Source organism: Eptatretus burgeri, chromosome 15, assembly GCF_056783735.1.
Source record: "Eptatretus burgeri isolate ZD-2024b chromosome 15, Ebu_testis_v1, whole genome shotgun sequence".
Taxonomy (NCBI): Eukaryota; Metazoa; Chordata; class Myxini; order Myxiniformes; family Myxinidae; genus Eptatretus; species Eptatretus burgeri.
Genome location: NC_140975.1, coordinates 7,349,460 through 7,360,019, shown reverse-complemented (window position 1 = coordinate 7,360,019; position 10,560 = coordinate 7,349,460). Strand labels below are relative to the sequence as shown.

The 10,560-nt window shown below is 45.2% G+C and overlaps 1 protein-coding gene across 1 annotated transcript in view; it reads left to right on the top strand.

Moving 5' to 3' along the window:
- Positions 1-2,620: 2,620 nt before the first annotated feature.
- LOC147011423 (uncharacterized) overlaps positions 2,621-10,560 on the top strand; it is a 42,799-nt gene continuing 34,859 nt past the window's right edge. The window contains exon 1 of the mRNA XM_085857873.1: positions 2,621-3,011. The gene's annotated coding sequence lies outside the window, so the exon portion shown is untranslated. The remainder of the gene's footprint in view (positions 3,012-10,560) is intronic.

The window sequence follows — 10,560 nt, the reverse complement described above, 5'->3', positions numbered from 1 at the left end:
AGGAAGTAAGGTGAGGGTGAAAAATGGTGAGCTGGCAGGCAGGAAATAAGGTGAGGGTGTAAAATGGTGAACTGTCAGGCAGGAAATAAGACGAGGTTGTAAAATGGTGAGCTGGGAAGCATGAAGTAAGACGAGAGTGTAAAATGGTGAGCTGGGAGGCAGGAAGTTAGACGAGGGTGTAAAATGGTGAGCTGGGAGGCAGGAAGTTAGACGAGGGTGTAAAATGGTGAGCTGGCAGGCAAGAAGTAAAATGGCGAGCTGGCAGGCAGGAAGTTAGACGAGAGTGTAAAATGGTTTGCTGGCAGGCAGGAAGTAAGACGAGGGTGTAAAATGGTGAGCTGGCAGGCAGGAAGTAAGACGAAGGTGTAAAATGGCGAGCTGGCAGGCAGGAAGTGAGACGAGGGTGTAAAATGGTGAGCTGGCAGGCAGGAAGTTGGACGAGGGTGTAAAATGGTGAGCTGGCAGGCAGGAAGTTAGACGAGGGTGTAAAATGGTGAGCTGGGATTCAGGAAGTTAGACGAGGGTGTAAAATGGTGAGCTGGCAGGCAAGAAGTAAAATGGCGAGCTGGCATGCAGGAAGTTAGACGAGGGTGTAAAATGGTGAGCTGGCAGGCAGGAAGTTAGACGAGGGTGTAAAATGGTGAGCTGAGAGGCAGGAAGTTAGACGAGGGTGTAAAATGGTGAGCTGGCAGGCAAGAAGTAAAATGGCGAGCTGGCAGGCAGGAAGTTAGACGAGGGTGTAAAATGGTGAGCTGGCAGGCAGGAAGTAAGACGAGGGTGTAAAATGTCGAGCTGGCAGGCAGGAAGTTAGACGAGGGTGTGAAATGGTGAGCTGGCAGGCAGGAAGTCAGACGAGGGTGTAAAATGGTGAGCTGGGAGGCAGGAAGTAAGATGAGGGTGTAAAATGCTGAGCTGGCAGGCAGGAAGTAAGACGAGGGTGTAAAATAGTGAGCTGGGAGGCAGGAAGTTAGACGAGGGTGTAAAATGGTGAGCTGGCAGGCAGGAAGTAAGGTGAGGGTGTAAAATGGTGAGCTGGCAGACAGGAAGTAAGGTGAGGGTGTAAAATGGTGAACTGTCAGGCAGGAAATAAGACGAGGTTGTAAAATGGTGAGCTGGGAGGCATGAAGTAAGACGAGGGTGTAAAATGGTGAGCTGGGAGGCAGGAAGTTAGAAGAGGGTGTAAAATGGTGAGCTGGGAGGCAGGAAGTTAGACGAGGGTGTAAAATGGTGAGCTGGCAGGCAGGAAGTAAAGTGAGGGTGTAAAATGGTGAGCTGGCAGGCAGGAAGTAAGGTGAGGGTGTAAAATGGTGAGCTGGCAGGTAGGAAGTAAGGTGAGGGTGTAAAATGGTGAGCTGGCAGGTAGGAAGTAAGACGAGGTTCGAAAATGGTGAGCTGGGAGGCAGGAAGTAAGGTGAGGGTGAAAAATGGTGAGCTGGCAGGCAGGAAATAAGGTGAGGGTGTAAAATGGTGAACTGTCAGGCAGGAAATAAGACGAGGTTGTAAAATGGTGAGCTGGGAGGCATGAAGTAAGACGAGAGTGTAAAATGGTGAGCTGGGAGGCAGGAAGTTAGACGAGGGTGTAAAATGGTGAGCTGGGAGGCAGGAAGTTAGACGAGGGTGTAAAATGGTGAGCTGGCAGGCAAGAAGTAAAATGGCGAGCTGGCAGGCAGGAAGTTAGACGAGAGTGTAAAATGGTTTGCTGGCAGGCAGGAAGTAAGACGAGGGTGTAAAATGGTGAGCTGAGAGGCAGGAAGTAAGATGAGGGTGTAAAATGGTGAGCTGGCAGGCAGGAAGTAAGACGAGGGTGTAAAATGGTGAGCTGGCAGGCAGGAAGTAAGACGAAGGTGTAAAATGGCGAGCTGGCAGGCAGGAAGTGAGACGAGGGTGTAAAATGGTGAGCTGGCAGGCAGGAAGTTAGACGAGGGTGTAAAATGGTGAGCTGACAGGCAGGAAGTTAGACGAGGGTGTAAAATGGTGAGCTGGGAGGAAGGAAGTTCGACGAGGGTGTAAAATGGTGAGCTGGCAGGCAAGAACTAAAATGGCGAGCTGGCATGCAGGAAGTTAGACGAGGGTGTAAAATGGTGAGCTGGCAGGCAGGAAGTTAGACGAGGGTGTAAAATGGTGAGCTGAGAGGCAGGAAGTTAGACGAGGGTGTAAAATGGTGAGCTGGCAGGCAGGAAGTTAGACGAGGGTGTGAAATGGTGAGCTGGCAGGCAGGAAGTTAGACGAGGGTGTAAAATGGTGAGCTGGGAGGCAGGAAGTAAGATGAGGGTGTAAAATGGTGAGCTGGCAGGCAGGAAGTTAGACGAGGGTGTAAAATGGCGAGCTGGCAGGCAGGAAGTAAGATGAGGGTGTAAAATGGTGAGCTGGTAGGCAGGAAGTTAGACGAGGGTGTAAAATGGTGAACTGGCAGGCAGGAAGTAAAGTGAGGGTGTAAAATGGTGAACTGTCAGGTCGGAAGTAAGATGAGGGCGTAAAATGGTGAGCTGGGAGCTCCACCATTACTCCACCAAAACCGACTCCACCGCTATTGGTTGGACAAGTAAATGGAACAAGGTTCACGATGTGAAAGATCATCACAAGAACATGAAACCTTTGAGGTGCAAGTTTCGGATAAAACTCTGACCGGCTTTCAGTCTCCTCAGAATCGATAAATGAAGAACCTCTGTGGTACCATTTAAAATTTGGGGGTGCGTTTCGTTTCCCAAGTTTCTTGAAGAGCGCTCACCAAGCGGCTTAAGCACTCCGTTCAAAAACGGTTGATAAGGAACGGTGCGCTTGGCAAGCGCAAGCGAGCTGCCTGGTAACTGAACACGCCCCTGAAGAGATCGGCTTGAGGCGTTTTCCCGCTCTCGGGGTTCATCACCAAACGTATCCACGGACCCACCACTTCACCTCAGACAGAGAGGCTTCGTTTTGTGGCCGCTCGAGCTTCGTCGTGTCACGTGATCGGTTCAAGTTTCATTTCCATCTTTTCCCATGAGGTGGCGGGATCGTCTCGGCTTGCTGAGGTAAAAGACCATTTTTTTAAATTTTTTTTTTTTTAATGAGGTGCGAATGGATGTTCAAAAAGCGGAGATCCTCACCCCCGAACCCATTTGCACGGTTTCTCGCAATATAAATCGACCGTTGCTGTGTCGATAACAGTGTCGAGAGTTTAAATTCCCAACAATGATATTATACGCCATCCATTCTTCCAAAAATGGCTCCTGCCGACTCTGAGGTGTTCTGTGTGGTGATCGGTTACCTGCCGACTCTGAGGTGTTCTGTGTGGTGATCGGTTACCTGCCGACTCTGAGGTGTTCTGTGTGGTGATGGGTTACCTGCACGGTGTTTTATCCAGGCCAAGGTACACGGTTTATTGAGACAATTTTGTCATGGTCATGTTCATGCTGACAAGAACAACCGCAGTGAGGGAATGGAACGGCACTCGGAAGAGCGCACACCTCCATCGGGTGAACCGTTCACGTTTTGTATCCCACTGATCGGCCGGATCCGGATTCGAACCTGAACCAAAATCGAATCAGCTTGTTTAAATACAGTATCATGATATTGTGGGTGTGTAAATATATATATATATATATATATATATATATATATATGTGGAAAAATTACAGACCCAGGTCCTCTGAAACAAGCTCAAATGAGCTAAGATCCTTGCCCTCTTAATGATGACGTCATGAAAACGAATGTGACGTCATTGTGATGTGTCAGGTTTACGATAAATTATCTGTGCTCATGGCCGGCTTGATTCCCGCAAACAAAATTCAAACGGCTAGCCGAGTTTCGGAGATAATGGTATAGGCGATTTCCATTAGCGGCGATATTATGACGTCAACTTTTTTTTTTCTAGGAAGAATTTCCAAAATCGGAGATGGTTACTGCCTACCCGTGGGCTTTCTGCATATACATGGCAAGTTTCACGAAGATCTGATGAAAACTCTGGGTTGTGAAACAAAAAATGTCAAAAAATAGGAATGACGTCATAAAAATTGATATTACGTCATAGTGATGTATCATATGTGCGGTAATTCATCTCTGCTAATTCCCTGTTCGATTCCCGCAAACAATTAAAAAAGCTTGCCTAGTTTCGGAGATAATTTTTTCGGCGATTTCCATTAGCGGAGATATTTTTACATCATAACTTTTTTTTTTCTCGGAGGAATTTTCAAAATCAGAGATGGTTACTGTCTGCGCGGGGTATTTTTACATATATATGCCAAGTTTCAGGAAGTTTCGATGAAAACTGCAGGCTGTGAAACAAAAAAGTCCACAAGAAGAAGATGAAGAACAACAACGTGAGTAAGACTTAGAGATCCTCTATGAGGATCTAAAAACAAAAAATCATACCAGTACTCTGCCATCTGAGCTGTCTGAGCAACCCACCGGCTGGCCTCTCGAGAGCAGGCCCGAGCTGCTCCTATGATTGGCAGTGAGTTCCCCCGGAAGCAGTGGGGGAAAGAGAGCGGCACCTGTGTATGTGGAAGAATTGCATTGTTCAGCCGGTTTTTCCATATATGAAGCAGAAACTGATGATAATTTATTCAGGGTATCAAGTTTGACCTCCATGGTCATCGTTTTCCAAATTTGGCTTTTTTTTATTTTTATTTTTTGCAACCAAACCAAATTTGGTTTGCACAATATTCCATCACATGAAAAACTTCATCGGTCAAGTTTTTACAAATCACCAAATTGTTGTTTCCAAAGCAACTATTTATTTGGATTTAGCAAATGTGCAATGCACAGGATCTTTCTTGTTTCTTTGTTTGTCCACACATAACGTGAGAAGGTGTATTGATTACATTCGATCCTGGACGGGTCGCCACTCCGGCGCAGGATACCAGCAAGCTGGCACTCATTTTGCCGACCTCAGAAGGATGACAGGCAGAGTCAACCCCACCTGGTATTAATTCAACAGCCAAGGGGGATTTGAACTCAGGACCCTTGGATCCCAAGCCCACCACCCTAACCATTAAGCCAACACCAGGCTTACCCTCAGACCCTTTAGAACCCTTTGACACTTAAGACCCTATAATACCCCTTTAGAATCCCTCTGACCCTCTTGACCAGTGATTCTTAACCCTTCCTCTGTCATTTACCCCCTCGGCTCGATGTATTTCGCCATTTACCCCCTTACTCCCATGCAAAAAAATGCATAGCCAAAAGAAAAAAAAAAAGAAGAGAAAATTGTAGTTGGGTGGGGGGGGGGGGTGGTATTGATTTTTGAGTGTTTTGAAAATTTTGTATAGAATGTGAGAGTCTGAATGTTATAATGTATTATGTGTTGTCTATCTCAAATCACAACGATAACAGTGTTATTGATTTTGTCTGAAGTTGCGAAAAAAATCATCATGACTTAATTTTCAGGTATGATATATTTACCCCCTGCCATGTATATTTTTACCCCCAGGGGGGTAAACTTACCCCTGGTTGAGAATCACTGCTCTAGACGATATAGACTCCTAAGACCCTTTCGATCTTGTGAGACCATTTATATCTCGTTTGACCCTTTAGATCCCTATGACCCAAACCCTAAAATACCCTGTTTGACCCTTTAAAACCCCTCAGACCATTAAGACCTATTTCCACTCCTTACTACCCTTCATTCCTTCACACCTTTCAGACACTTTTAATACCCTTTAAGCCCCTTTAACTTTTAGATCCTTTTTAGACATTTTAAGCCCCTTGAGACAATTCCGACCCTTTAGACCTTAAATTACACCCTTTAGACCCCTTCGACCGTTTAAGACCCTTTCGACACTTTCGACCATTTTGTCCCTTTCAACCCATTTAGACCTTTCAAACTTTTCAGACCTTTACAACGAGACCATTTAGACCTTTCATTTGCAATTGATGACCTTTAATTTGGTACATCTTTCCATTTAATCACCACAGAAAATACACCACACAAAACAAGTTCTGACGAGGGTCTGCAATCTCTGATTGGTCATTGTAGTCTCTCTTGTGGAGTTACAATTAAGATATCTCACAGTGAGAGTTTACTGAAGACCATGTGTTAGGATGTGTTTTTTGGTTGCAATACCAAGGGACTATGTTGGAGGGTGTTATTGTTGTTCTCCACGAACCTGCTGAAGTCACAACATACATACATACATAATAAATTGATTTTTATTTCTCCACCTCCCGAGCCCACCATTCCCTCCAGCAACAACTGAAGAATAACATGAAACTTCGTACCCACGTAATGGATAATTCAATTGTTCCACTTAATTCACTCCAGAGGGTTTCATATTCGTATTACTCACTCATTCACTTGGATACTCTCACTCCACTCGATCAGGCAAGGAATGAACATGAAAACAACGTAAAATAGTCATGTGTCTGTGTCAGTGTGTCAGTGTGTCTCCTCCATAACTCCAAAACCTGAAACATAGCAGCCTGAAAGTTTGCATGTATACGAAGAGAATTACAAGTAAATGCATAAGTGAAAATTGGGTGTTTGGGTAAATTATTACACCCATTTTGAAGATTTTGTTGCTGTGTCCACTTTCCGCTGGTACTCCATGGGCCTCCACCTGACCATCCTCCAAGCATATGCCTGGCCCATTCCCATCTCCTTCAGATGCCGATCAACCTGCTGCAAACACGAGGAACGTGATCGGCCCATTGGCCTCCTCCACTCATGAGAATCCCTTGCTGAGAGAATCCGGTGAACAGGATCAGCACCAGGAAAATGAGCCAGATGTCCATACAGCTGCAACTGATGCTCACGGACACAAAGTCTGACCAGCGATAGCAAAATATTCTTCGAAGAGACCTGGTACCAAAGGAATTAAGTCTCCTTCTCAGATCCCTGGTCAGAGTTCAAGTCTCACATCTGCGGAGCAAGACTGGAAGCACCAAGGACCTGAAGACTTGGACTTTCGTCCTCCCTCACAGGTACTGACAGCACCATATCCCATGATCCTGTGAATCCATGACACCCCCAGGCCCGACCCAGATTTCTATTGGCCTCTGGCTCACAGCCATCAGAGACATGAATATTACTGCCAAGGTAAGTGAATCTCTCCATGAACTCAACATCCTCACCACATCCAGGTCCAGACAAGATAGCAGTATCCAAGATGTCATTGAAAGCCTGGATCTTAGTTGTGACCCAGGAAAACCGTAATCCCAGGAGCTTCAACTCCTCAATCAGCACCTCAAGGGCCCCCAAAAGGATATCTAGACTCTCCGCAAAGATGACTGCATCATCTGTGAAATCAAATTCAGAGATCTTGACAGTCCCAAATGATGCAAAGCACCTTGATCTCTCTGACATCCTCCCCAGAATCCAGTCCATACAAGTGCTGAAAAGTGTGGGGGCCAGTACACCCCCCTGATGAACTCCAGTGACAGCTGGAAGTAAGGTCGAGATGGTATCACCACATCTCAGCACTCTCAGTTCCAGAGTATAGTTCAGACATCAGATTGATCAGTTTTGGTGGCACTACACAAAGACCAAGAATCGTTCAGAGGGCATCCCAATTTAATGAATCAAATGCTTTGGAGAAATCAACATAGGCTGCAAGCAGCCCCTGCCAAAACTCTCATCTGCATTTGGTGAGGACCCGAAGGGCAAGGATACGGTCAATCATTGACCTCTTTGGTGTAAAGCCTGACTGCTCTGGGAGCTGATGCTCAAGCAGATGGTGGTGGACCCTATCAAGAATTATCCGAGCAAAGACCATGCCCGGCACTGAGAGCAGCATCACCCCTCGGTAGGTGTTGCATTCCTGGTGATCACCCTTCCCTTTCCAGAGAGGGGCAACAAGGTCCCACTTCCAGTAAGTTGGGATGATGACTGTATTCCAGGCAGAGCACAGAACTGCATACAACGACATGAGTATAGCATTTCCTCCAGACTTGAGAAGTTCAGCATGGATGCCACAAAACCCAGGAGCTTTACCCCAATTTTAACTGGTTCACCGCAGCCTGTGTTTCCACAAATAAAGGTCGATCACAGTTTATTGGAGGGTCAGCAATAGGGAAAGTAACACCCGTGACATCCAACTCAACAGCTCGTGGATCAGCCTGGTACAGCCACTCAAAGTAACCAGCCCAGCGGCCCTTCACTTCGGACTACTCTGTCAAGAGCCCACCACCCAGCGCTTATACTGTAGTACACCGAGGGATGGACTTGGAGGAACACAATGCGTGAATTCCCCTGTAACCAGGATGAGAATCACTTGACCACAGTTTCTCACAGATTCCTCATGCATCAGCTTCCTTGTCCACCCTCAGTGCATGTTCAGTTTTACACCTCAACTCCCTGAACAGCTCAGCTCTGCCATTAATTAAGATTTACCCTGCGACTCGAGTCAATATTATCCAGTATCCCTTGAGAGACAAAATTCTTCTTCGCCCGATGGTGAGTTCCAAGACATCTACCGGCAACATCAAGGATGGTGGTCTTTAAGGCAGTCTACAACTCTTCAGGATTACCCAAAGCATCCAAACCCCCCAAATCCCCACTCAGCCTGTTCTTAAACTCCTCAGCTACGATCTCATCCTTGAGCTTGCCACCATCCAGCCGAGGCTGGGATGGTACCATTTTCCCAGATTTAAGCTGAAACTTAAGAGTTGCTACCACAAGCCTGTGGTCGGTATTGTGAAACAGAGCACTCCAGTGGACCCTGCAGTTCTAGATCATCCTCAAACGACCATCAACGAGCACATGGTCAATCTCCTTTGCCACACCACCAGTGTTGGGATACCAAGTCCAGCAATGAGCTTGTGGGTGCTGAAACCATGAACCAGCCACCCGAAGTCCTTGACTTTTTGCAAATTCAAGGAACTTCGTGCTATTCTGGTTCACAGTTCCAGACCCATGGGGACCAACATATGTCTCATAACTATCCTTATCAGTTCCAGTCGATGCATTGAAATCCACTAAGACTCGAAGAGTATCTCGCCTGTGGCACTGATCAACCACAGACTCGAACGTGGCAGAGAATGCGTCCTTCACGGTGAGATCACTCGCCTCAGTCGGAACATACACAGAGACCAGGGAAACGACACCCAAGGAGTGACACACATTGTTGTCACATACCCAACTCATCCACTAAGTTTCATCCGAATCTGTTCACAACTTTTTGAGACATTGTGCTATATATTAGTTTAGCCCTATCTCTCAATGGTGAAGAATCACTTTAAAAACTAGAACGGGCACTCAGTAGAGCGCATACCTTCGCCAACGCGACATTTTGCCCCCCCCCCCCAGAAACCGTTGTGATTGTGAGGGTATTTAATCCCATACCACATCTGCCATCTCATATGTGTTATGATGGCTTAAAAACATTAAATTTCCTGTGTCATATCAAATATCATAAGATTGGGCATTGAATTCACAACATTTTGGCATTGGTTGCATGCAAGTTGGATAAAAATCGACCGCACAATGGCAAAATGACGATTTTGACCTTTTCATGACCTCGACCTTGACCTTTGTACTCTGAATTTTGTACTTGGTATTAGAGTGTGGGGAACAGAACAGTCAACATTTTGGTGTTGATTTCATGCAAATCGGATAAGAATTGACCGTTATGACTAAAACCACACATTTTGCAATGTCGTGACACCCCCCCTGACCTTTGACTCCCAACTGCTAATAAGGGTTATTGCGTCATTGTGTCATGTCACATATCACAAGATGGGGCATTGAATTCTGAACATTTTGGCATTAGTTGCATGCAAATTGGATACAAATTGACCGCGCTATGGTAAAAAGACGATTTTGACCTTTTCATGACCTTGACCTTTGACCCGATCGCGTCCAAAATCTAATCAAATGGTCCTCGGATAATATCCAATCATCCCACAAAATTTGCTGCGATTCAGTTCAATACTTTTGGAGTTATGCCAATAACAAACAAACAAACACACATATTCACAAATGAATAAATAAATACACAGGGATCAAAACATAACCTTCGCAACAAAGTTTGCGAAGGTAAATATCACATCCGGATGTGGATTCGGATCTTCACCAAAATTGAATCAATTCTCCCTTGTCACACACCCAACCTGTCCACAAAATTTCATCTGGATCTGTCCACAACTTTTTGAGATATCCTCCACACAAACAAACAAACAAACCACAAGTAAACGTCATGCAGAGCACGATACTTGCAAAATCCATAAAAGAAATTTGATCTCAAAAATAATTGCAACTCCTCTTCAAATTTCAAGTTGATTGTATGAAAATTGACAATTTTAGAAATTCGGCCTATGTTGTCCTTTTGGCTGATGTTGATCTCGAAAATAATTGGTGGTTAAATTCAATGACCTGCTTTGCAAATCTTCTTCAAATTTCAAGTCGATGAGATTAAAATTGAGGATTTTAGAAATACCTCCTTAGTTGTTGACCTTTGGCCTATGTTGACCTTTTGGTCTATGTTGACATCAAAAATCATTGGCTGGTTGAATTCAGTGACCAAATATAAATCCTCTTCAAATTTCAAGTCAATCGGATGAAAATTGAGGATTTTAGAAATCTCACCTAAGTTGTTGACCTTTGGCCGATATTGACCTTTTGGTCGATATTGACCTCTAAAATAA